Source organism: Heterocephalus glaber, unplaced genomic scaffold (assembly GCF_053883595.1).
Source record: "Heterocephalus glaber isolate CG9 unplaced genomic scaffold, H.glaber_assembly_v1.0 deba00000281, whole genome shotgun sequence".
Taxonomy (NCBI): domain Eukaryota; kingdom Metazoa; phylum Chordata; class Mammalia; order Rodentia; family Bathyergidae; genus Heterocephalus; species Heterocephalus glaber.
Window position 1 is genome coordinate 20069338 of NW_028258139.1, and position 26610 is coordinate 20095947.

At 41.3% G+C, this 26610-nt stretch overlaps 1 protein-coding gene across 4 annotated transcripts in view; it reads right to left on the bottom strand.

The window, feature by feature from the left end:
- Positions 1-26610, bottom strand: part of Khdrbs3 (KH RNA binding domain containing, signal transduction associated 3) — a 170537-nt gene that overhangs the window by 138128 nt on the left and 5799 nt on the right. The window lies entirely within an intron of this gene.

Consider the following 26610-nt stretch of genomic DNA (forward strand, 5'->3'; position numbering starts at 1 on the left):
AGGGGAGGGGAGAGAAAGAAAAGAAAAATGGAAGGAGGGAGGAAGAGAGGAAGCACCAACATTTTAACAAATTCTTAGAGGTTGAAAGTGGGCTGGAACAGCACTGAGACAAGCATGGGAGAAGACCACGTGCTTACTGGCTCACACCCACACGTGCATGCTCACAGCAAGGCTGAGGGACAGCAGGAGAATGAAGAGGGCTCCTTTAGGTGGCTCAGAAAGCACACTAAATGCCACTAGGATACAGAAAACACCAAACACCCTGCTTGCACTCCTAACCCTCTCATACAAAGCAAAAGCCACTGCCACACTTCACAAACAATGCCCTCTCTGACCTGCCTTGGCTCCAGAGAAAGGGGTGGTCATTTGAGGAAAGGCTGCTGGGGGTGTATGGAGAAGACATCCTAGGGAAGCCTCTGAGGTGCACACACTGGCCAGACATGAGGCAACACTGACCTGCTAGGGCAGAGAGGAGCGTGTTCAGGACCCTGTACTGATGCAAAGCTTCAGTGCTTATAGTAGAAAGAAGAAAGGTCTCCGTTCAGTAATCTAAATTGCCAGTTGAAGAAACTAGCAAACCAAGAAGAAGCGAAACCCAAGGAATCAAAAGGAAGTAGAGAACAGTATCAATGAAATTACAAGCATTAAACATTAGAGAAATGTCAATAAAACTGGTAATTTTCTGGCTATAGTAACCAAAAAAACACAAAATCAAACAAGAGTCACACCACCGCATATCTTACATTCACTGAAAGAATAAGAGAATATAATCAACAGTCTCACACTGATAAATCTGACAATTCAGTTGAGATAAAAATTTTCTTTAAAAGATATAAACCATGAAAGGCCACTCAAGAAGAAAAAGATGTCACCATTGGAATAGCAGAAAATTAAAAAGACTTGAAAATGGAGACGTACAATATATCCATGGATCAGAAAACTCAATATTGTCCTCTATTTTTAATAGGTAACTGAATTCATAGCTTAAAATCTTCTTTCAAAATAAAAAAAAACAAACCCAAGCCCAAATATTCACTGGTGAATTCTGCTAAACCTGGAAGGCAGACATAAACTGCTCTAAAATACACGAGAAGAGTGAACAATTCCTAGCTCATTTTATTAGCCTAATACCAGAATTAGACAAAGATTTTATAAGAAAACTATGTGCTAATATTCCTTATGACCATGGGTGAAAAACTCCTAAACAAAATATTAGCAAAGGGATTGTAGCAATGTTTAAACACGATAATACTTATTACAAGTGTAGATTATCTCAGGAAGTTGAGTTGGTTAACATTTGAAAATAATTTAGTATAGTTTACTACATTAATAGACTAAAAAAGAAAATAATATGATCATCTAAATAGAAGCAGAAAAAAATTTCAAAATATTAAACATTCATTATAAAAAAAATCTATCAGCAAAATAGGAGCAAAAGGAAACTCAAGATGACAAAAAGCACCTATGAAAAAGTTACGTTTAATATCACAATTAATGGTCAAAAACTGAGTGACTCCCCCACATTAGGAAGGAAGACAGAATATCTTTTTTTACCTCATCTTCCCTGCAGGGTAGGTAAGTACCCTGGGTACTGAGGTACCTAAGCACCACCCTAAGATGAAAAGGAAATAGAAAAGTAATTCAGATTAGGAGAAAAGATGGGCAAAACTGTCTTACTCACAGAAAAAAAAATAATCTAGAATATCCTAAGTAATCTAAAAGAAAGCCACTAGACGTAGTAAGTGAATTTTACAAAACAGTTGGAAATAAGGGTATTTATTATATAACAATTCCATACTTCTGTATTTCTGTGTAGGAGCACAAAAAAATTAGAATTGAAATTTTACAAAAGAACATTTCAATACTCTAAAATTATGAAATAATAAAATGTAAAAGATGTGTTCAAATCCTATATACACTGCAAAGTTTTAAATACTGCTCATAGAAACTTTAAAAGACCTGCCTATTAAAGATTTACAACATGTCCATGGATCAGAAAACTCAATATTGTTAAGATGACAATTTTCCAAAAACTGATTTATAATGTTTTTGCAATCTCTGTCAAAGCCACCACTGGATTTCGTGGAAATCTGTAAGCTGATTCTAAAACTTATATGCATGTGCAAAAGACCGTATGTGAACTGGGAAGAAAATTCTGGAAAAAAAGTTAAAAGACTCACACCACTGGATCTGGCTGAAGGAGAAGCACCCAGAACAGTACCCAGAAACCATGATGCATGGCTTACAGATTTATGACAAAGATCCAAATATGATGTAGTAGAGAAAAAATAGTCATTTTAACAAAGAGTGGCAGGACACTTTACTATACATATGCAAACCAAAGAATCTTGGTCTTAGCATACACAAAAATGAAAGTAGGACACAGGTCTCATTCGCTTTCTTTCCCATTTTCTTTAGGACAGCTTACCACTCACTCTAGATATAAGGCTTTCTCTAAGCAGCTTAGTTCCACAGACACATAAGCCTTTGAATTATCATTGTAAAGTAAATGTAAAATATAATTTCTTTAAAGATATGCAAGGCTCAGGTAAATAAAGTGGAGTCAAGTTCTAAACCCACGTACCTAGTGCTAACAACCCTAACACCTGACCAGCACGATCTACTACTCAAAGTGCTTTCATATCTATCACTTTGCATTATTTCGTCAGAGGAATCCTTAGTTTTTGGCAAATGACTATCAAAATTGTATTTGAGACACTTTGAGACAAATTTGCATTACAGCACCTAGTGTAAGTGCTCAACCAACGTGGGCTTCTCTTTTCCTTAGGAAGAATAATTTTATAATGTACTCAAAGAATGGCATTCAATACTACCAATAATTTCTACTGCTCCATTCTTAAGTGAAACTACTTTTTGTTTGTTTGCTTTTTAAGCTGTTAGCATTTGAATCAAAGTTAAAAGTACTACCAGTAATTACTACCTTGATTTCTGCTAAGGGACCGGGAGTTGTACCTATTCCTTTTGTATTATCAGTGAAACTGTTAGCACAGAGAAAAAGGTATCAACATCTTTGAAAAAAACAGCAACAGCACGTTTTGTCCTTGCAGAGCCCCTGGTGAAGGGGTTAAGGAACCCGAGGTTCACAGAGCACTTTCAAAAGTTCTGTACTCATCTACTTTTCCCATTGTCCACACTCCTTGACGGTCCAACCACCACCCCACTACCTGATGGACTCTGTGGAACTCAGCTCAACACACCAACGCAATTTTCTTGAATAGTTAAATTCAAATTGGAACTCTCTTTCACACATATACATACAATAAAATGTTTACCTTCATTCGGTAATATTTATTTACCTAAATAGAATGAAGTTTACCTAGCTGAATGCATAAGTTCCAGTTTATTTTATCTCTGACTGCTTTTTTCTTTTCAGAAAAGGAAAATGTTTTTGTTTTTCCTAAAATCTAAGGAATTCCAATGCCAAGTACCTAACAGTAGTTGGAGAACAGGGGGCCATACACACAAAATAGACACCTCACAATTATTTAGGGGTGTAAGATCCCACTTCAGATACTGTCTTTTTAAAAATTGTCCCTTAAAAAAGGTAAGAAAAAAACAGAGGCACAGGGACACACACACACACACACACACACACACACACACACACACACACACACACAGAGGAAGGGAGGGAAGGGAAAGGGAAGGAACGGACTGCACTTGGACCGGATCAAGACACTCTTAACAGCTCACAATCTCTCTGGGGGAAATGAGACAGAGGGAAGTGACACCAACAATATAAATAATAAATCATCAATTCAGGGGAAGCATTACTAATATTAAGTGAATGAGAAAAGAAAAAATATGAATGCTGAACTCACATTTTCAGCAACCAAAACTGAAAGATACCAAAACCTAGGTCTCTGATTAAACAAGAAACACAGGTATCTGTATCTACAATTTCAGGTGGTATTTTAGAAAATAATTCCAAAATAAAAATCCTGTTACTTGATTTGAATCCATTATCAGTTTAGCAGCAGCATCACTGTGTGCAATGCGCCCCCGGGAGCTCTCATCCTCGGCTCTGTATCAGCTGACCTTTGTCTTCTCCCTTTAACTACAAAATTCAGAAACTGTTCTTGGGATTCCGACCACAAAGGAGCTTCAGAAACAAAAACAAAGCTGCCTAAAAGCGAACAAAAACTTTTAGTGTCCTCTTTTAAATCATTCTTTTCACCTATTATTTTCTTCTGAAAAGCTGTTTTCCATAAACTCAGAAACTGTCCAAACAGCAATGTCTATACTGTTTCCTACTGAATTTTAAGCTGGAGGAGAAAGCCTGGCTCCAGACTTTACTATGCATAGGTGCCCTACAAGCATGAAAGCATGGCTGTGGATCCATGAAGACAAGGCCCAAATGGCAGGAGGGTTTCCCTGCCAGGCAGGAGATGGAGAAGCAGGAGAAGTAAAAAAGGGATTTGCTATTAGGCTGGCCAAGAAGAACTGGGGAAAAATCATTCACACTCCTAGATATTGAAAGCAAAGGATTCACTCACTGCCAGAAGCCAATGCAGGGGAAGGGAGATGAACTTACACCAATACTGGTAACACCTAGGTCATTTATTGTGTTAAACAGACATCTATAGGTCAGATTGGAAACCAAGGTAAAGGAAAAAAAAAATCAAAATTCACTCAATACTTGTTAGAAGTAACATACTTTGGTTTCATCACGTCACTTATGCATGGTTCGCAGCTAATGAGTGACAGACTGTTAATATACACCGAGACATGTCTGATTCCAAAGCCCATGGTGACTCACTTTTAATAATATGACTGATATAAAACAATGTGTCAAATTCCCAATAACGACTTGATTTAGAGCAGGCATTAACAACCTTTCTGTAAAAGGACAAGAGGGCAAATACATTAGACTTTGTGAGTCATATGGTTTCTGCCACAACTACCCAATTCTGTTATCACAGGGCAAGAAAAGCTGCAGTCGGAGACAACAGGTACATAAGTATGTTTATGTACCAGTAAAACTTTATTTAGGTACACTAAAACTTGAATTTCATGTAATTTTTACATGTCAAGGAATATTCTTTTATTTTTCAACCATTCTTAGCTTCTAAGCCTTAATTTCTTTAAAGTATGTATAGCTGAAAGCAAAATTTCTAACACTACCTGATGAGGTTTTTAATGTACTACAGTAAATGATAATTATAACATAAATTAAGGTTATTAAACAAGAAGCACTAACATTTCATTCTAAGTACCTGTGCTATATTAGGTGTCTACAGTAATCCCAAGACCAACTAAAAATATATATATGTACATATAAACATGAATTGAAACAATAGGAAAAATATTCAATTTATCCAAAAGAATGCAATAAAGGGGAGGAAAGGTACAGAAAATAAAATGATATGAACTAAATGCAAACATATAATTAAAACATGAAATGCAAATGGTTTAAGAAAGCCAACTGAAAGAGAACAATTATCAGAATCCATTAAAAAAAAGGACCCAACTACTATATGGTTTCTAAACAAACTTCTTTTAAATATAACATATAGATAGGCTAAAAAGTAAAAAGATGGAGACATAAAATCATAAATCAAATTAAACCCAGAGTATCTATATTAATATCAGACAAAGTCTTCAGGGCAAGGAAAACAGTAATACAGAGGTATGTTATATAATGATGGAAGGATTAGCATACGAGGAAGACATACCAATACAAGTTCACAGCAAATGTGCACATCCCTAATAACAGAACTTCAAAATACACAAAGCAAAAATATGAAAGAATTGTGAAGAGAAATAGAGAAGTCCATAATTACAGCTGGAGACTTCAATAATCTTCCCTCAATAGGGGATAAAATAAATTTAGACAAAAAATCAGCAATATATTTTTAAAATTACTATCAACTAAGTGGATTTAATTGACATTTATTAAACTCTGAAACCACAGCAACAGAATATATGGTTTTCACTGTATCTGGAGCAGTCACCAAAAACAAAGCGTATTCTTAGCAAATTCAAAAGTACTGAAGTCATACAAGGTATAGTCTTTGACTATAAGGGAAATAAACTAGAAATCATTAACAGATACCAGGACATTCTCTAAACACATGGAAGTTAAAAATACATTTTAAAATAATCATTAGATCAAAAAAAGTTTTAAGGGAAATTAGGAAATACTGAACTACAAATATGAAAACATATCAAAATTTATAGGACGCAGCTATGAGAAGGAATTTTATACCTTTAACACTTGCATCAGAAGTCTCAAATCAACAATCTAAAATCCATCTAAAGAAACCAAAAGGAAAAATAAAATAGCCCAAACCAAGAAGAAAGCTTATAACAAATAAGAGCGAAATCAGTGAAAATGAAAACAACAGAAAATATCAATAAAATGAAAGCTACTCTTTCAGAAGATCAATACAATGGATAAAATTCTAGACAGACTCCAGAAAGAAACAATGAAACAGGCTGGGGATCTGGCTCAGTGCTAGAGTACCGGCCTAGTACGCACAGACTCTGTGCTGGGTCTCCAGCACTGAAAGGAAAGAAAAGGAGGGAGGGAAAGAGGGGAGAAGAGAGAAAGGAAGAGGAGAAAAGTAAGGGGGACATTACCACTACCAGAGATGACCGAGGAGGAGAGGTTACCAGGCCCCACAAACATTAAAATACTAACAGATGAGTATTAGGAACAACTTCACACACATGAACTCCACAACTGAGATGAAATGAACCAATGTCTTAAAATCCACAAAGTACCAAAGTCATCAAATAAACCAGTCAGACCCATATCTATAAAGGAAACTGAGTTTATAGATGAAAATCATCTATAAAAGAAACTCCCCGACAGTTTCACTGGAAAATACTAACAGTTGAGAAATATAATTTCTACCTAATGACCTTAGAGAGGTCGGGCAGGGGGAGCATACGGTTGCCTCCAGGGGTCATCTACTCTCTTAACTTCATGACACTTAAGTGCTGGTGACTCCAGAGGATTTTCAATAACTCAGCAACTTTCACGACACAAGACCTAAAATCACATCAACGTATATTTAAGTACTATGCCCAAAGCATTTTGCAGTAATGATCTTATTTCACCTTTACAACTCCACATAAATAACCAAAACAAACAAGCACTGGCCTTGGATTAAAAGGCACTTCCCTCCCAGCTGTAGGTATAAAGTTACAGCTTCTCTCTCCTCTCCGGGGTAACTGGGTACCTGGCTCAGTCTTTTCTAGATACAATGGACTTGTGCTGATGAATTTGAGGTGAAAGGGTATGGAAGTAACTATAATAAGCGATCCATAACTACAAAATGTTAAAATAATTCTGCAGGTATAACACTAGTGTCTATAATAATTCAAAAAATTAGCCAAAATGCTGGCACACATTTTGGATACCAGTAGTCTTGGGAGGCTGAGACAGGAGGATCACAAGTTCAAACCCAGCCTGGACAATTTAGTGACTTAGCCAGATCCTATCTTTAAAGGATGAAAGGATGGATGGATGGATTGATGGATGGACAGACGTACATGATATAAAGCTCAATGTGAAGCCCCTAGATTTAATCCCCAGTACTGAAAAAAATTCAAAATATTAATCTTTAAAACAAACTGTCACCTCATTGCGCAGCTAGTAAGTGGAACAGTCCGGAAAGGTCTGCCATGCTCAGGCAAAGACCACAGGGGGCGCTCTAAGCGTAAACGGCCAGGAAAGCAGCAAGGAATAAGTGAATATTTAACTGAGGAAGGGCAGTGAAGAAGGCCACGCCCTCAAGACCTTCTGGACCAGCCACAAGCGCTGGAAAGACAGCAGTTGGCGTCTAGAGCAAAACAGACAAAGAAGTCCAAACCACGTGCAAAAGGACAGGCGGCCACCACAGAGATTCAGCACACCACCGCACACCACATTCCTGGAGACCAGACTCCTGCTGCGGGTCGGGCGCCTGGACAGACAGCAGTGAGCAAAGCAGATCCTGTCCTCTTGGAGCTCAGAGTAAGCAAGAAGGGCATGACTGTACGAGCTGGAGGTAGAGCTTGGACAGAACTACCAAAGGGAACAAGAATTCCTGTAAATATATCACGAACTATGATGTGATACTAAATACTAACCCCAGTAACAGCTGCTGCTGGTTTAGCTGTACAGGCACCCACCATGCAGGTCCTTCACTAGGCTTTTACAAGTGATGTACCCTAATATTCACCACAGTGGGAAAGTTCCAAAGAGCTAAGTAGCCTATATAACTTTTCACAGCCAAATATCATCATTGCTGGCTAGCTGGGCACACACTCAACATGATCTACTCAGAAGATGTTTGTTAAGCATCAACTCTGAGCAGAAGCCACCTGTATGCTGAATCTACAGTAATAACCGTTCCACCTGCTATACTGCCAAGCAATATGCAAACTAAGATGGTTTTTAGTAGCCTCCAATTAAACACAAGCTCTTCCTCTGCTTCTGTAACAGCCAGACTCTCAGTCAAATATAAAACCCATACTTGAATGTCAATAATCCTGCTTCCTCATCTTGATCTGTTTTTCAACTATCCCTATTGTTGAGGATGGCATAATTTTTCAAAAGGACACCTGGTACTATGCTGAAACTTGCTATCATTAACTTTCTCTAATCCATAGTTGCTAAATGCAAGCACTGCACAGATAAAGGCATAAATTAAGCCTTTTTAAAAAGTATTTTTCCTAATAAGCTGAATCTGAAGTGGGTATCAAAACTTTATCTATGCCAAGGTGCAGAACCTATTCACAATAAGAAAGTTATTTTAACAGCTCATTAATTGAAAGAAACAAGATTCCTCCTGTCTACCTGACAAAGCTACTTGCTCAGTGATGCGGCAGGAACAGTTCAGTGAGCTTTTAGTTCCCCTTAGTTCTGTTCCTAACGCCAACACGATGATAAGCTCCCCTTCCGCAAAGAAGGGTCAGTGACAGCAAGGGCACATTTAAAATCATCTGTGTGTGCGTGTATACACACAAATAGGTAACTCAGAACCACATCCCACTTTTCATGTATGCATGACATTTATTTGCTACATATATATTTTTCCTTAAGACTGAAAGCCTACATATGTACACACAGGTACACACAAATACATATATACACACACGCATACCTATGCACACGCACACAGTAACAACTTCTGGAAATAAGATACATTCGATCTGAAATGCTGAACACTCATTAAAAAAACAGAACTCATGAAACAGCGCTGTGTGCCAAGGTCCAACAATGAGAAAACAGTCCTTTAATCTAACTTGAAAGAACAAGACGACTTCATCACCCAGGAGTCCACCACAGTTTATCAGGGCTCCGGGACTCTGCTGTACATGCTGCTTTCCTTTCCCTCCATTCCTTCAGGCTCACGGAAGTGTTAACTCACTCCCAAGTGCGCTGTTCTGTGAAATCCTTTCAAGACGCATCATGAGTCCACTCTCCCAGCGCGGCTCAGCACAGCCCCACTGCAGCCACCGCAGCCCCACACCGGGTAATACCTCATTTCCTTCCAGTCCTTTTCACGGCTATATGCACCATGAAAGCAGAGCGTACCAGCTCTAGTCCCTTCTCCTACTCCAGCTCTGGCACAGTATTTCACACAATAGCCACTGAACAAATTCATTTATTTCTCAGATATCTGAAGCCCACTATGTACTGGGAAATCAACAATAAGCAGAAAGAGACCCAACACTTGTCCCGCTTGGACCTTAAATATCAATGCTAAGCATATTAACAAGTGACAAACACACATGGCCACTACATTAAGATATTTAGGCGATATAAAATACTGAGAAAATTAAAGGAAAGACTATGGGAAGGAAATTTATTTTTAAAAGTTCTAAAAGTTTAAGGTCAACATACCAAGTGGAAAAATTTCATCCAAACAGATCAACACATAATATCCTCTTGAACAAAAGGAGAGAAAATAAAAACAAAACTTGATTTTCCTTCATCAGAGATACTTTTGAAAATGAGTATTTATGTTGCATATGACTCATGGTTGGTCAGATCTGATAACAGTATTTCTGCAAACAAATTCCTGTCACAGTGAAGCATGCCAATTTCTAGTGGATGCATATAACACAAAGAAAAGGGTTTTGTTACATAAGTAAATACTACTCTTACACAAACTGTGTTCATATATTTCAAAGATGTGGAAGACAAAACACAGTACCTACATATCTAAATGCATATAGATTCCCTATAACAATAGTGGCAAACCAATGGCATGCATGCTGCAGCAAGCTATTTGTATCACTGAAAGCTCTGAAAGGTTCACCATCACTTCCTATAACAACAGTTAATGCTACTTTCTAATGGTATCAAGGAAGCCATTCCACTGGGCTCTAAAGACCTGGTTCTTAGTCTTCTCACTCGGAAGATGAAGATCACACCTGCCCTGGCTACTTGCAAACCTCTAGCTTCTGGCCAGGTGTGTGCAAACTTCTCTAATCCCTTCAACCCATAAACAGGAACTCAGATAAGGGCCAAGGGCAAATGGACTCCTTGTGGAGGGCATTAGGCTACCATCTATTTAGTAAATATCCATCCAAAATGCTTGTTGAGCATTTTCAACATGTCAGCCAATGTTTTGGTTGCCTAGGAGCAAAAGTAAATAATGCACAGTAAAGACTGTTCCCAAGCCAGCTGGGGTAGCACATGCCTGTAATGCCAAACTTCTCAGGAGGTTGAAGCAGGGGGATCACAAGTCCAAGGCCAGCCTGGGAAACTTAGCAAGATTCTATCTCACAATAAAAAATAAAAAGTGCTAGGGATGTAACTTCGTGCAGACTGCACCTGGGTTGGAACCCCGGAGCCTCGAGGTGGTGGGATGCTGGGAGAGGGAGGGGTGGTGCCTGGAGAGAAAGGTGAAGGACTATACAGTGTACTGGAGAGGAGGGCTCGGGCTGCACAACCAATGCCTCACTGATGACTCTTCTAACTTTGCTTCTCAGACCTGGGGTCAACCTGCTCACCATACGTACCTGGGAGCAACTACAACTACTCCTCCCCCTCAGAAAGCTAAGTGGGAAGCAGAATGGAGGCACGAGCCAGGCTTCATACGTATGTTGCTCTTTATTCTCTAGTCTTTATTCCCAAGTCAAGGACTGTTTTACTGCCTAGCAAGTCAATAACAAAGACACCAAAGAGGACTCAGGAGCTAAGGTTCTGCATGAAGCAGTAATAGAAGGATCCTTACCTGATCTATCCATGTAAACTCTACACCACACACACACACACACACACACACACACACACACACACAGAGGCACATACACAGTTTTGCAGTGTTGGGGATCAAATCCTGAGTCTCATGATGCTAGACAGGCACTCCACCCCTAAACTACCTTCCCAGCTCTACAGTACATATGTTGAAGGCCTAAGCAAAATGAAAAACGATGTACGAACTAGAGGTGCCAATCAGTTCTGCATAACTAAAGTAACAAGTGAATTTGATTAATGCACTACAAAGCACTCTGCAAATGCCACCATCACCATCATCTTCATCAACATCATTTAGTCCTATTTATGCTTAATTCTATCACTGAGGAATAGCTGGTATTATAGAAATTAACTTGTCCTGCAAAACGATGAAGCTACCATAAGAAACCTTATATTAAAAAGTAAATTCCCTGCAATAAGCAGAATTTAGATCAGAAGACAGATTGACAAAAAGTAACCACACAGAATTGACTTGCCATGATCTCCATGTAGGGGACTCAAAGGGTGTGATGTGACTGCGCCTGGGACTTGTCCCCCTCACTCTCACCTCTGACTTCGGCACCTCTCGCCTTTGCTCTTCTGGCCCCCATCTCCACTCTGCAGATTGAGGCCAGTGCTTTCTCCCACTTCAACATCCCTGGTAAAAAGCACAGTGTGCACTGTAGTCCTCCTTGTCTCACGGAGGCTGGTTCCCTGTTATCCCATCAAAGCTCCCACATTCATTTCAGCCTTCACTCATCCAGTATCACTAAGGAAAACCCATTCCAGCTCAGCCACTGGTACAGATGTTGGGCACACAGCAATAGACAGGCAGGTGATAAATGCCAGCCTGTACATCAGATGGCAAAGCAGTGCACTCGGGACAAAACAGACCTGAGTGAGGGGGGAAATGAGAGGGCGAATGGTGTTCTCTGCACAGAATGCATCGCATGGCCTGCAATTCTACTGTGTGCCCGGGTAGACTAGCAATGCTAAAGACCGCAGCGCATCCATCCTGCGGCCAGTGGTGAGCATAGCATTAACAAATCACAACTGTAAAACACTAATAGTAAGAGCTAACACTTACTGAGTGTCCTACTACCTGTCACACAGCGAATGTGTTACACATGTGAGACGTGTGTTACTCCATGGCCCTCAGCGATGATTATTTGTCCTCTAGCCCATATTTTCCCTCAATTGGGGAAATTTTGACAGTGAAGAGTGAAATTACTGACTCCAAACCAACAGCTAAGAAGTGGGGATGAAGGGACAGATTTAACCCTATGCCTCACTGTTAATCACTGTGTTAATATCGTCTTCCAAAAATAGTGGGCATTCAAAGCCATCTCATATCAAAGCAAACTGGAATTCTAAATTTATGCTCTGAAACAGGTCTAAAACTATCCTGCACAGGCCCAGAAACAGAGTTCCAATGGCCCTGAACGTGCAGAGAAGGGCTGGCCGTGACTACACTCAGACCGCCACACTCAAGGTCCCAGGGGAGGGAGGAGGAAGCTCAGCTCTCCAGAGGGCAGAGGACAGCAGGAGACAAGGCGGCTTCCCATCACAAGATGACCATGAAGGGAAAGGGCAGCATGGAGCAACTCAGAGCACGAACCCATATACGCTTCACACCACCTACTTACAAGGACGAATGAGCTTCAAAGATTCCAGAGTACAGAAAATGCGCTCCGCTCTCCACCTTGGCTGCCACAACGTTTCCCCACATCACAATCTGAAGGCCACGACAAGCTGGCAGAGCTTGGCCAGCTGCAAACTGCAATAAATGCACTAACTAATGGCGCCGAATGTTTTCACCTGCCACGAATCCATGGCTTTGGGTTTGGCACTGTACAATACAACTGTAATAATTACCGCTTGAGAAGACGGTATCTTCAGAGCCCGCTGACCATGGTGCCACATGATTAATGTGAAAGAGGAGCCAATAAATATAGCCAGCCACTCTCAGACAGCATTCAAGTGCAAAGAGTACTTAGTAAATGGGACACTTCCAAAGAGAAAACCTCAGTGCTGAACTCTTTAACAGGAAGAGGGGCAGACAGGAGAGGGAAGAAAGAGACTTGATGTTTAAAATGTTATGAGGGGGACTAAGCACAAGAAGAGCAGGCAAAGCCAGTGCCTGGTATTTAGTGCACAGATGTAAAGTGCAAGCTGTGGCCAGGTTGCTGAGCTCACTGGGGTCAACAGAGGTCAACCACCTTTCGACTTTCAAAGGCACAAACTTGAGTTCTCTGGGCATTCTTTGTGTTTATACCAACCATGTCAGTCACTGGGAGTTTCTTTGTATTTTTCCCATGTTTTCTGGAATTATTTTAAGTTCTAATTGAGTATGCAGGACAGAAACAAAAAATCTGTGAATAAGATGCGTCTTTCACAGCACACAGGTCTTAAGGTCGAAACAGTTTGGTTTTAATCTTGCCCTGCTACATATTACTAGGTTTCATTATCTGTATACTAGGGGTATTACTATCTATCTGTATAAGGCTTTTGCAAAACATAAATAACGTAATATATAAAAATAGATCCTGGAATTTGATGTGCAATATATGGTAGTTACTAAGGTCATTTTTATGTGTTTGATTTCTGACAATGGACTGTCTTAAAACAATTAACGGAAATTAGATAACCTTTTCTCCCCCCATAAACCATCCCTTACTACCACAGCTTAAAATGACCTTTCTCTCTTAAATTTGTACTTTACCAGTTGCTAATTCACCTGGTAAACAGTTACTGTCTTTCAACATTTCTTCTACTCTCACCTTTAAATGTCATTTCCCCTTTCATCTTCTTATATTCTTATGTGTTATTTACTCAACTAATGTGGAAAGTTTTTGAAGCCACGAGCTACAGAACTTTGGAACCAAATGGACACAAAGTGAAGTTCTGGCTCCAACATTATCCTAGGCCACCTTGAGAAAGCCTCTTGGCCTTTCTGGTGCTCAGTTTTCCCATCTACTCAAGGGAGAGAGTGATGCTACTGCAGGGCACTATCAATGATGTAATGCAACTAGCCCGACACAGGCAAAGGGAAAAGCAGGTGCAAAGACCTTGGATACCACATATGTAACTGGATACTATACAGCAATTTATCACAACACCACACAATTAGCAGGGTGGAAATGTATGTTTGATTTGATAGGAAACCATTTAACTTGCAGTGTTTCACAGATGAGATTTCCCCTGAAGTTAAGGACAGAGACTTCCACTTCAGATTGCAGTATATCAGAATTAGAAGACACATCAGGGGAAAAAAAACAGTAATTAAGGAGAAGCACAATAAATATTTACTAAGGCTAGAATGACCTACAAGTGGATAAAAAGTAGTACTGCAGAGAAGGAAAAAAGGAGAAAATGTATCAAGTCAGTTGATTAATGACACGGTCATTCTGACAAGTGATACCAAATAAAATTTGTCTAATACCCTGACAGATACTTTCAAGAGTATCCAGGTGAGCCTTCACAGTGAAAGAGGAGGCAGGAGAACTCAACTCTATAAGACCCTTAACTCTTAGTCCACTTTAAATTAACAGAAAGAATACGGGTTTGGGAATTAGGTTGACAAAGCCCAAAGCATTTGGTCATGAGTTAACCAAGTCTCAGCTTGCATGACAGCCCGGTTTCTTACCTGGAAAATGGAGTTTATGTCATTCATCCCAGAGGGTTGTACTCGGGGCTGAGGAAAATATAGTTCATAAATCTCCTGGTACAATGTCTGATGCTTAGCAAGAACTCAACAGATAACAACTCATTATTAGTAGTAATTATATGACAGTGACAAGTCATTTAGTGTCTCGAGGAACCCTGATGTATAATTTGAGATAATATCACAGTCCGTGAAAAGCCCTAAAACCAGGCAGAAGATGCACTAGGCACTTGCTAAACATCAGTTTCCTGCCATGTTCCCCAGCCATCTGTGGTCGGCAGAAAAATGGCTCCCCTCAAAGATGTCTGCATCTTGATCTCCAGAATCCATAAATGTGAAAGTATAATTATATGGCAAAAGAGAGTTAAAGTTGCAGACAGAACTAAGGTTATAGTTAGCTGACCTTTCAGATGGAGAGATTATCCAGGATTATGCAGGCAAGCCCAATATATCTATGAAGACCTCACAAGCAGAAGAGAAAGATCAGAGTGAACAGAGAAATCACAGCGTGGAAGAATTCAGCCTGGTATCCCTGGTGCTGGAGACAGAAGGCGGGAGCCACAAGCCCACAGATGTGCACAGTCTCCAGAAACTGCAGGACATAAGAAAGGGATTCTTCCCCTCGGCCCTCAGAAAGGACTGCAGTAGCGTCCTTTTCTTAATTCCAGTCCAGGACCACTGAGACTTCTGATCTCCAGGACTGGAAGATAACAAAGCTCCTGCATCCGCAATAATTACAGGAGGCACAGGAAACTAATACATGCTGCCAGTCTTTCAGCTTCATTTTAAATGGATCTCAACATCTGAGTCTGAAAATTGAAAAAAGAAAAAGAAACGTTTTTGTTTCCTCTGTATACATGCACTTCTTGCTAAAAGAAAATCTTGTAAGAAAACCAACTCTTACGCAATTAAACTGAATGAGGAGTTACCTTAACAGTGAGTCTAGGGCCGGGGATTTAGCTCAGTGGTTTTGCCGCCTGCTGCGCAAGTGCAAGGACCTGAGTTCGATCCCCATACCAAAAAAAAACCAAAAACCGTGAGTCTAGGCCTTTCTCATAAAGAACTTAAAAGACGTTAAATAAAATGTCTCATTAACATTGTACACCAGTGGTGTTAAAGTAATTAAGATATATAGCATACAAGTACCTGAGGTTCTGGGGAACAAGCTACCGAGTGAAGTCCGGATTATTATAACCTAAGGAAGACAGTGCACCCTTCCGTGGCCATCCGTGTAGCTTCAAGCACACTGCATGCAGGGTTTAGGGTTTTGCTACAGCTTGGTTATGGTTTATCAGACAAAGGTTCGGGCTGCAGAAGCACTGACCCCTGTGTGGTGGTGCTGAGGTGGTGGAACCTCCAAGAGGGGGCCTTGGCGAAGGGAATTCTGTCATGGGAGCTCCCCTCTCCTGAATGGACTGAGGCTGCTTCGCAAGAGTGTGTCATGTCTCACACAAGTGAATTAGTTCTCACAAGGATGAGCCGTGGTAAAGCAAGGACACTCCAAACACTCAGCCCCTTCTGCATGGAGTGGGTTCCCTTTCCACTTCCCTGTCACTCCGTGACATGGCCAGGGGGCCCTCACCACATACAGGCACCATGCTGTTTGAACTCTTCGCCACCACAGTCCCGAGCCACGTAACATCAACCTCTTTCTTTCCTAAGTTACCCAGCCTCAGGTATTCGTTATAACAACGTAAGGTGGGTCAAAGGTTCCAAGGAAAAAGTTTGTGGGATGAAGTAACTTCTAAATGTTGTGATTTTGTTTAACAAGAAGACATATTGTTTCCTTTATGTGAAGCTGATGTCAGTTAAGACCAATATTCTCTATCCAAGTAAGGAATTCAAGTTAAGTTAGTTAGAGAAGGTTATTACTGACATGTTTCAAAGAGGTGGCAAAAGCGTTCTGGAAAGGAGTCTTTCATAGGTTACTCGAACAGAAACGGACAACTTTAAAGTGAATTAAAATAAACTACGAGACTATCAACTTTGAACTAATATTTTACTAATTCACTTGATCAAGTCTATTAAGCTAGCTCGTCCCTTCCTCTCAGAAGAGTAACATCTCCTCAGTCAGAGAGAACCATGGCCATCCCAATGGAGTGCCCTGGACACCACACGGGGCCAGAGCACCCCAAAATGGAGCTTCCATGCGGAGGTAGGCAAGAGGCTAGAAAGGGAGTCTTTGGGCTTTTCTTCTGAGACTCCTTTCTGGCTAGCTTTTCTCCTGCGGAGGAGTCACAGTCAGTCAGATCCAGCATACTGTCCATTTGGGGTGCAGCTCCAACCCCTCACTCAAGGTCATGCACATGAACTAGGGTGTGGCCCAAGAGAAGGACAGCACAAAGCAGGCAGGAGTGGGGCCTGCTCCTGCCCTGGGCACTAAACAAAATGATCTGGTAGAGCAAGGAGGGGCAGATTGCTGCAATTCACACATCACAGGTTTGTGGGGGAGGTTCTTTAATAATAGAAGGTGTTTATCTACCTAGAATGTTGCCTCCGCAGCGCATATCCATCCTCAAGACCCTCGGTTTAACACATGATGTGGGTCCTTGATAGGCAGCAGGACTCACAAAGACATGAAGATCTGGACCCAACCACTGCCAGCTTATGTCCCCATACTAACCAAAAACATCCAGGAGGAAGCAGTGATCCCAGTATGTGTATGCTGCTGAGGACTGGAAGCCATGGAGCATGGCATTGAAATTTAAAGTCTATTGGGAAAGTGTGAACCAATTCAGAGTCAACTTGGAAGACCTGTGGTCACTGGTAAGGAGACTCTAGAGTCAGAAAGCCTTAAAACAGTAAGCCCGTGAGCTGTAAGCTCTTGGTACCAAGAGGCTCGCCTTCATATTCTCATCAGCTCAGGCTCAAGAGGACACAGGGATCCAATCACTTCAGCAGCACTGACAGTAACAAAGTTTAAGGAGTCAAACTTGTGACCCTCCTGCCTCAGCCTATAAACACTTTTACACTGACAGAATCACCTACTCCTCATGAAGTTAGTTAACTCAGGACAAAGGGAAAGGCTTGAAGGTCTCTCTTCCTCTACCCAACCCTTGAATGTCGCTATGGTGCAAGATGTTCTCCCTTTCCTTTTCTCTTTCAATCTCACATACCCCCTTGGTTACCTCATTTTCAATCAGAGCTTCGGATACAGAACACTGCCTTTTTAATGCAGCAGACATCCAGAAAGACCAAACATGGAACTCTGAACTCACATAATTTGAACTCTCGTCAATCTGCATTGCTCAGCATCCCCAATGATCCTTCTAACACACAGAGCTGACCATGCCCTTCTCCTGTGTTACATACACGCTTCAACTGTGTTCCTCAATCTCAAAATATACTCACACTCCTTTGCCATCTGTAAGGCCTTTTTGGTCTAAGTCCCGCCTAGCTCTCTTGACTGTTTCTCCACACATTCCTGCTTCCACCTTATACTTCAAACTGACTGCTCAGAGGTAGCCTCAAACACATACCACTCATTCAGCAAACACTGCCAGGCACAGATCTGGGCACTGGAGGTCTGTCAAGGAGCAAGGCGTCAGCTCCCGGGAGCATAGAATGTAGTCATGCACAGTCTTACCGATGCCACTAGCTCCTCACAGCACGTCTGGGAGGCAGTTAGTATCAGGACTACTCTCTAAGACACTGACGCTTAGAGAGACAAAGGTAGGTACACAGGTCCAATAACTCTAAAGGGGCACAGGGGAACTTTCCCATGAGTCTGAGGCCCAGACCCAAAGTTATCATCCACCCTGTTGTCACACAATGCACAAACCTGGCTCACTTGTCTCAGAAATGGCCCATTTCTCCTCAAAGTCAGTAGCAGGAAACTCAAATAAAAGAAAAACATTCTTTTGCGATCCTCCTTCACCCAAGCATCCTGAGAGAATATGCCCATTGCCCTAATCCAAAATGAAGAAACTAAGACCCACTGGCCAGAGAATGCCCACCCTCTCCCAGGCTGAACTCAGTGCTGAGCGCCAGTGGTGAGTGAATCAGAAATAACAGACTTCCTGCCTGTAGGGGACTCAGGTTCACAGTGGGATAATCACTCCCAGGACAGTACTGCAATTGGGTAGGGCAGGGCACAGGGGGGTAGGAGAACAGGAGCTCATTCACCCCACATCCCGTGCCGGACGAAGACACCCTGAGGAGAGAGGCTCTGAAGGGCTAACTCGCCGGCGTCACAGGGACGTCACAGGGACATCACTCGGTCCAGTCCCTGCAGCTCCTGTCCCTCAGCAGAAGCACTCATGAGTCCCCCGCCTCCCCCAATTGGGATAATGGACGCCACTATGCAGTGCCACTGTACCCTGTGCTTGTCTTTATTACAGCACTTACCACCCAACAATATAAATGTCTTTTAATTTGGCTGCTTCCCCATGGAGCTGAAAGCTCTTTAAGCAGGGATAAAGTATTGGCCAGCTCTGGCCCCAGCACTTAGCCCAGCCTAAGCACATGATTCTTACTGAATGAGAACGAAACACTCCTCCATGTGGGGAGCAACTGTGGACAAATGTGCACCCTACCACCTTTGCCCCCTAATAGCCTAATTAGAGATTTCTCGAAAGACTCTAAAAGTCTTGGGTGTGAACAGTAGATTATGTTCCTCCTTTGCCTTACCACCCACTCTCCATCCCTACAAAACTCCTGTCAGGAATTCTGTACTGGAAGTAAAAAGGTGCTCTAAAAAAAGCAGGTGACCTGGGAGTTAATATACATTCTTCTAAGTCAGTATTTCCAAGAAGTCCCTGAGGAATACCAGCTCTGTGCCCCATGCTCTATGCTGGGCCCCACAAAGGAGGAAAGCAGAATCCCTTGGAAAATGGCCAACTGACTTTTGAGTACCTAACCATAAGTCAAGCACTTGATGTAGATCTCCCGCGACTGGTTTACAGATGAAGGCACTGGGGCTTGTGGAGCTTACTACCAGAGGTAACACACTCATTTAAGGAGCAAAATCCTACCCAGGGGGCCAGGGAGATAGCTCAGCAGTGCAGCACCTGCCTGGCAAGCACAAGGCCCTGAGTTCAACTCCCAGTACCCCCCCCCAAAAAAAACAACCCCAGACCCAGGGTTCAGAAAAGGAAACTGCAACAACATAATCCAGAACACAATCAAGCAACTGCTAAATTATCTTACTTTCTTTCTTGTCCTCTAGTTTTTCCAAAGTATTAGTAGGCTATAATAATGCAGGGTAGAGAATTCTGATCCTCTGTTGTGAACTGGTAGTGTACTAACTGGTGGACATGTAAAAAAGTGGGGAAATTCCATTCTCTATGCGCCCCTCTAGAAGAGAGAAAGAAAGAAAGATGGACACAGAGGAATAAGGTCCTTCGTGCTTTTCATATTAAAACAACAATAACAAAAAACAGTAAACCTTAGCATACAAATCAAAATGTGATGAGGCACCTCAGGACCTAGAAGGTAAAACACAGAGGAGGCAGAAAGCCTGCTCAGCATCCCCCAGAACCCTGAATCCTCCCATGACACAGAAGGGCAAGGCCTCTTCCATGGATTCTGGAGAAAGAACGGAAACGTCCTGCTGCCTCTACTAAATGATGAGATGGTCTGCTGACAAACAGAAAATCTGTTCACCAGCGAGTTTAAAACTGACTTTGAATCTTGGGAATTAAAAAGAACGTAATCAATAATAGCCTCGTGTGCTTCAGATTCATGGGAAACACTGCAAATGGCTGCATTCGTGTCTTCATGTGAGCTGTCGATACTTGCCATGGTGCAGCCTGGTGCGTGGCTTCGTCTTCAGTGTCACACACTTCAGTGACAGGCAGTGTGCATCACCAACAGTGATCTTTGCTCAGACACACTTTGCTCTAAGAATGGGATCACTACCTGGTACAAGCCCCTTGTCACTGTTGGAAACATGTCTCTTTTGAGTAAATTAGAGCAATAAATTTCATAAAGAAAATCATAAAGAAGCAAATCTATATAAGTTATATGAAGTTATAAAATTCTCTCGGAATTATTTTGTATATTGTGCATATTATGCTTTTTAAAAACTCTCATTTTGCAAATAAGGACCTCAGTAAATTGACAAGTCACCAGAAACTGAAGTCCAAAAGCTCAGTGTAAGAGAAATGAATGGTCTGCAACAGAAACAGCTCACAATTATGCATTCATTCATCCCAGTAGCTCTCATGCCCCTACTGTGGGATGGCAGTGGGCTGGATTGGTAGAGTAGAATTTTACTAAGTTTGATATGTAAGTCTGGTCCTTAGTCTCTAAGCTGAGAGCAGCGTGGCACGGGCAGGCTCAGCCAGTGGGCAACTCCAGCATGTTGTTTATTTTTATAAATTATTTTAAAGTTTTATCAGAATACAAACACATTCATTTACATACTGCCCATGGCTGCTTTTCTACTACACCAGCAGATTCTGAGTAGACTGTAAACACCACAAAATATTTACTCCTTGGCCTTTCAGAAAAAGCTGGCTGTCCCTAGGCTACACCCATAGGCACACATCTGCTTCCCAGATGGATGGATGCCTGGGGAAAGGGCCTGTGGAAAACAACCAGCACCTCAGCAGCCAGGACCCTGCTTATAGCAGCATCCCACCCAGGAGACCAGGGCACCTTGGAAGAAATGGCAGATTCTAAGGAAAGCAAGATGATCCCGGGAACAAAGCACTATTAGAAAATAAATAAATAAATAAATAAATTACAGTTCTCTCTGGTACCTCTGCAGGACTGGTTCCTAGACTCTCCAAAAATGCCACAAGCCACAGATGCTCAAGTCTCTCATACAAAATGGCGTGGCACTTACATATAACCTAAGTACATCCTCCCGTACTCTTTAAATCAACTCTGTTACTTAGAACAACTAATACAATGTAAATATTATGCAACTAGTATACTGGTATACTATATTGTTTAGATAGTAAGAAAATGTGTCTGTACATGTTCAAAACGGCCCACGTTTTTTCCTGAATATTTTTGGTCCACCGTTAGTTGATTCTACAGATGCAGAGCACATGGATACCGAGGGTCAACTGTACTCAAGAGTGTGGGACAGCACAGGCTCCCAATAGCCAAGTCTGGGCAATCTGAGCTTCAATTTATAAAGTGATAATAAAGGATTATAATCCCTTGGGTTAAAGAAGAATCCATGAATTTAGAAGATGAGATAACCAGAAGAGAGGACAGAAAGGAGGAAAAGGAAAAGACAGACAAGGAAGCGAGAGGGAGAAGAGAAGTCCCCCTTCCAATACAATGCCAACCAATACACATGGTGAGTTAGAAAGTGACCATTTTATAACCATCATAACAGCAGTAATGATTCAGGTAGGGAACAGTAATGGATGCTAAAATTTGTAAAGGGCAGTTTAATGAGGAACAGAATATTTACAGAGTTCCAAAGTATCTCCCCTGCAGAAGTTCTAAGTAATTACAAAAAGAGAATTGTCATTTCACAGTGGAAATATATGGTACGGAGAGATCAAAACTTATCACCAATCATGGGATGAAAGACGCTGTACTGAGAGAGACACACCGCCTCCACAGGGGCTCCCCTGACAAATAGTGTGGGACGGGAATCTAGTTTTAGGGCAACACAAATTGATACACATTCTCCAAAAACAAAAGAAAAGAACTGGGCTGTTTTTTCAAAAATGCATACACGAAAGGCAAAGGAAAAAAAAATGTTGTTCAAATCAAATTAAATCATGAAAACAGACTAGACAACAATGTACATGTAATCTTGAACTGGGTCCTGTAAAAGACAAAAATGGAAAAATTGGCAAAACTACAATATGGACCATAGGTAACAATGTTGTGTCCTTGCTAACCTTCTTAATTTTGATTATTCATATTACAATTATAGAGAAGGCCCTCCCTTTTAGGAAATACACATCGAGGTATTTTAGTATTTAGGAAATTTTTCATGGCAAGAAGAAATGAAGATCTTAAGAGTGGCAGGAGGAAGAACAGAGGACACAGGTAAACAAGTCACTATAAATACACCATAAAAAGAAGGGCTATGAAGATGTTATAGAAACATATAGAGGAAGAGTTCATAATCTGGGGGATTCCAGAAGGTATATAATGCTGCCCACGGCATCCTCCCTGCCAGGAGCTAGGTCCTGGACCCAACAAATACCTCTGTGAAAAGACAACCATCCTGCCCCTGCCAGGAGCCTACGTCATTCTGAGTTCCCCAAATCTCTGCATCCTTCTACCACGTTACTCAACACACTCTTACACTTGTTCTGCCTGCATGTTTTTTGCCCTATTGGATCACGAAGTTTTTGGTATAATATGATGGTGACAATGACGGGGACAATGAAAGCAACAGCAGCTAGTTATTCTGCACTTGCTACAGGTCAGGCAGGTCACTGAACAACTCTTCACACACAGATCTTGATACACCCCACAAGGACCCTGGAAGGGATGTGATTTTTGTCTGTTTCATTTTTAATCACTATTTCAAGGACAGGAAACTGAAGGTAGGAGGGGTTAATGTTAGCAGCCAGGCTGCAACACACAAAACTGGCAGAATGGAAACCTGAGCCTAACACCGTCTGATGCAAAGCTATGTTCCAAATTATTGTCTGCCACCGATCAGATCAGCTCAGTACTGTTTTCAGTTCACTACGGCCTGCACATCAATAGGCAAGGAAAAGGTAAGCGGGATATGTCTAAGCATTTAGCTTCTGTTTACATTCTCTGAGCACACCAAAACTGAAAGCAAGGGGCAGAGAGGGCAGATGGTAAGAAAAGCCCTCCCTTAGAACAAAACCAAAACAAACAGCAGATAATCCTCTGCATGGGCAGAGCAGCTAGGCCAGGAAATTCAAATATGTAAGCAAGCATGTAAGGAGCATAACCACATCTGTAACAGTCTCACACAGGTATCACACGGGTAGTGGTACCACGTGCAGAAAAGGGAATAGCAGCTCAGGGAGGTAAAGCAACTATTCCAGAAATTTCAATTTAGCAGAGATCAATATTCACAGTTCAATTTTGTAGTTCGACAGATACTAGTTGAATAAATGAATAAAAGTTTTAAAGTCCTGATCCAGTATTCAGCCTTGCTAAAAGTTACTAAAAATATATTCATGGCATTATCCAAAATTCTTGCAAGGTGTTTTGTTTTGTTTTGTTCTCACTAACTGCTCTGGCCGGCTGGTGCTTGCAGTCTTCCTACCACAGCCTCCCAGAGTGCTGGGATTACAGGTATGCACTGCCATGTCCAGCTCTCCCCAGGGTCTGTGCCCAGTGCTGACAAGGCCCTCAGCCCACTACTCAACAAAGGAGGCAGAAGGGAGCAGGAATGTCCAGAGCAGCTCACAAATCTTTTGTTACTCTTGTCTGCTTCCTTACACGAGGATTTTGACATACACGCTCCAATGCCAATTAAATGTGAGGACTGTAATTTTCCCTCCAAAGCACACAATACTACACCCAGCATCCACAGTCACTCTCCTAACATCTTTGAAAAAGGTCTTCAGTGCTTTGAGAATACTTTCTTCTTTAGTCACAGGTATCCTTATGAGTAACCACATGATACCGAACAAGTTAAGTGACCTTTTAACAACCAATTCTTTGTGGAATGAAACAAAACTAACTTCCCTGGCCAACACCAGGACTGACCGTGAAACTTGTTGGGAAGAAGCCTTGCAACAGTGCCCAGCATAATTTAGGGACACAGGAAATGCGGGCTACAAAACAAAAACAAGCTGTGGTTTCCAAAAATATGAAAAATTTGTAACAGTGCATAAAACCCGGCATCCACTCAGGCTTGTTGATCAGGATGAAGTTCAGTTGAGCAGATACTGGCACAGAGGGAAAGGGTATCCTAGCTGTGTGCAGTGCCATCTAGCGGGACAAAAGCAGAGCACACGTGGTGCAAATAGGTCCCGAAGCAGAAAAACCGGATGATATTGAAAAATGCCCCTTCTCTGCATTATCATTTCACAATGGGCACTGGAACCAACAGTGACCCTAAGTGTAAGATCTGTAACAAGAAGAGAGATTAAAAAGGTTGTCCTCACATATTCATGCCCTTTATGATACCAAAGAGGAACATTAATAATATGCCATGAACATCTTAAAATAGCAGCAGAGGCTGATTGGTGAAAAATGATAAAAATTTACATCTCACCAATTCAGAGAAAGACATCTCATGCTCGTGGAGGGCTGAGTGTCTAGGCATCTTTTAAGCGGTGCAGTCATAAAACTATCTGCAAAACATTAATTTAAACTCCAGGTGCTGTATCTTGAATAGCAAAATAAAAGTTAATCCAAGCTGCTGCTAATTTCAATATTAATGAAAAAAAGATTTCCTAAAGAATGAGTTTCTCCTTCGATATTTCCAGGAATGGAAAACTAAAATTATTCTAATATAAAAAGACTAATGAACTGGATGATTTGTGCATTAAATTATTATTGTGTATGTTTTATGTCTGGAAAGTGATGTGAGTACTCACATACGTGTCTTGGGCTATTCTCTAAAAATATGAGCTGATGTGTATTAGGGACCTGTTATGTGTCAGATGTCATATTTATGTCTAAAACAGTAACCCTACAAGGAGGACACAAGGTCTCAATTTTATAGAAGGGGAAATCGAGGCTCCGAGAAACTAAATTGTATAGTTGTCACCTCCCATAATCACACTGCTTTAAAGTAAGGTTGCTCCCCAAGTAGATACCATCTGCAGGCTCTGCACACTGGCACTGCTTGGGGGTGGGGGGGCATGTCATCTGCCAGGTGCCATCCATCCTTTGTGCAGTCCACATACTGTCCTGCTCACATGGCCACCTGTCCAGCAACCGCAGTTCACCTGAGGAGCTGCCTGCTCGATCCCCTGCGAAAGGACAACACGCAAAACCAGACTCAGCGGAAGCTTTCGCCTCGTACACTGTACAGTGCTCTGAGGTGGGGCAGACAAGGCTCTGAAGGCTGTCCACTCCTACTGGCTGCTTGACCTTGGGAAAATTATCTGTCCTTCCTGACCTCAGTATGCTCCTCTGTAAAACAGGGTAAAATGATTTATTCTTTTAAGAGTGTAAGTGGAATTAAGCTAAATATTTAACAGGAAGCATGGAAACCAGAAAAGGCTCTTGGTAAACGGTAACTAGTATTATTAGCAATTACGAGGCAAGTATATTTAAGCACACACCCCCAGCAGCCCACCAGAGAGACATTTGTGAGAATATACTCCTGTATTTTCACACTATTTCTTTTTTTCATTTGAGGCTGTTTTTAGGGGATGGAGAATTTCTAAATATACCATGAACTGACAATAAATCTCTGATATGCTCTCAACCCGCTGTTTCTGTGATAAAGTATTAAGATACAAAGAGCTCTGTGCCTCTAAGAGGTTCGAGATAAAGAGATCCTTAGCAAGATTTTTCCCTGACTTTCCGTACAGAATGTGTTCCCATTTTCTCTTTGACTGTTGAAATATATACATAATTAAAAACCCTTACCTTGCACACTTGCTGAAGGCTGAAAAATCTTTCTGAAGAACATAGGAAAAAAGTGGGCTTGCCTTTTTGGTAAAACACATTTTTAGAAACCTCTTTTAAAAATTCATCACCAATGGAAATTCCTGACAAGCTTCTACTATAATGAAACTTTTATTTAAAAATAAGCACCAATGTTGAGAGATGTCTTTTTGTCTCTTTCCTTAAAGTATTCTATCGAAACACAGTAAGCTTGATTGAAAATTTTAACCTGAGTACTCAGAAGATGTGCAACGTGGCTGAACAACTTACTTTG